This window comes from Apaloderma vittatum, unplaced genomic scaffold, assembly GCF_000703405.1.
Source record: "Apaloderma vittatum isolate BGI_N311 unplaced genomic scaffold, ASM70340v1 scaffold32640, whole genome shotgun sequence".
In the NCBI taxonomy this organism is placed as follows: domain Eukaryota; kingdom Metazoa; phylum Chordata; class Aves; order Trogoniformes; family Trogonidae; genus Apaloderma; species Apaloderma vittatum.
In genome coordinates, this window is record NW_009693415.1 from 20,405 (window position 1) to 22,463 (window position 2,059).

Consider the following 2,059-nt stretch of genomic DNA (forward strand, 5'->3'; position numbering starts at 1 on the left):
CTGCTGCCAGCTTGCAGCCAGCAGGTCAGGAATGATCCGGGCTCCCTCCCACCAACCCCACGGCCTCCCCATTCCTGTGGGCGAGCTGGAGCCAAGTTTATCCCTGACACATCTCTGCCGGCTTGGCTGGATTTAGACCCCAGATAAGTTTGGTGCAGGACCTGAATTCTGGTGGCACAAAAGGTCAGCAAAGAGTCACTAATGAGGAGGAGCCATGTACAAGCACAGCCTTGCTAAGGCAAAGGCTCGTGGCAGAGATCACCTCCCACATCACACACACATGCACTTCTCCAACCAGCACAATCTGAAACAATTCTGCAAACAGTTCACAGCACCAATTTCCCTCGTCAGATGCTGATGTAGAGCTGAGCCCCACATTGGGTGCTGCCCAGCCTGTGGGGAAGGCAGCAGGCTCAGCTGTAGCATGGAAAGCGATGAAGGAGCTGGCAGATCACAAAGCAAGAGCAAGTCTGGATATTCTACATGACGGGCCTGAGCAGAACTCCAGGTGAAGAAATGTGCTGCCAGGGAGCAAGGAGAGGCTGAGAACGGGGCACAGAGCTCTGACCCACCACCAGACCCAACACCCCTCGCACAAGGGAAGGGAACCTGACGAGACCCCACACCTTCCCTCCAATGAGCCATAATCTCCAGAGCAATCCAGAGGCTCTGGGTGATGAAAAAAAGAGTCTGGAGGAGGTTTACATTAGCAAAAAGCCATCCAGGTGCCAACAGCAATTCATTACAAGCATTCAAAGCAAAGCAGGCAAGCATTGCTGCCACTGCCTTAGCAGGCACCAGTGATGGGGATAAAACAGCAGAGTGTCTCTCCCCTGACGGGGCCAGCCCGTGGAGTGGCTGCATCATGCCCAGGCCCATCTCCATGATGCTCCAGGATGGGTTCCACAGTGTGCCAGGCATCCTCTGCCCTTCCCTGTAGTGAGGTCCTAGGTTTGATTTCTGGGGTGAGCTGGGATCCAAACAGGGCAGCCTCCCACCAGCTTGCACAGCAAGAGAATGGGGAAGCCAAGCTCCTCTGCTCTCTCCTCATCAAAGAGGTCCTCCGGGAACTTGAAGGACAGTTCTGGCATCACATATCATTTAACAAAGCTCCTCCTCCCACAGTAGCATCCTCCTCTAGAGCTGGCAAAGACACTGGCTGACTGGCAGGCAGGGCAAGGCAAAACCACGCTGTCACCATCCCTGTCCCCTCCCAGGCTGCCGGGCACTGACACTGCTCTCCGGGCACTGACACTGCGAGCTGCAGCCCGAGAGTCAAACTTCGTAAGTGTGTTTCCACTGCGGAAACACCACCCCATCCTTTTACATCGGGAAGGGGAACTCTTGACCCCTGGGTCTTTCTGGTGCTGACCCAGAGCTGCAGATGCAGCTCTGCCTGAACCTCCCTGGGACTTCAATGCGGTCTCAGCCTGCAGAGCCAGAGCAGTGCCCCTGGTCCCCCATTATCATTTTTAACTGGTTCTTCTACAGCAACTCCAAGGACCGGCCAAGGGCCAAGACCCCCATGCTACTCCTGTCACCACCTGCTCCTCCTCTGCAGCCCCAGGCCATTACTCAGCAGCAGCAAGGAGCAATCCCCCCAAAAGCCTCCCTCTGCTCCCTCCAGGGAGCCGCCAGCCCCAGCAGAAAGCCAGGACCTTCTTTACAAAGTTGGCCCAAAGCCCTGGCAGGTTTACTCATATCCCAGATCAAAGCCTAACAGCTAGGTGAGCCCGATGCCACAAGCTGCAGGCAGGAATCACACACATGTGGGAACACGGCTGTCTCCCAGCAGGGTGGGGATCAGGCCCTCCATGGCTTTACGAGACCACCGGCATCTTCCCCAGCTGGGGAAACTCTAGATCCGATCAGCTCCACCTGGAAACACCAGTCCCCTCCCTTTCTACAACCATAATTTCCCCTAACGAGTCGTTACACTCCCTAGACTTGCTTATGAGCCACTGGCTTTTCACCCATCTGACCAGCAAAAGGAAACTGGTACCAGTTTCTGCCCCAAGCAGGGTCCCACATCGACCCGGTGAGCTGCACCCGCTGGGTT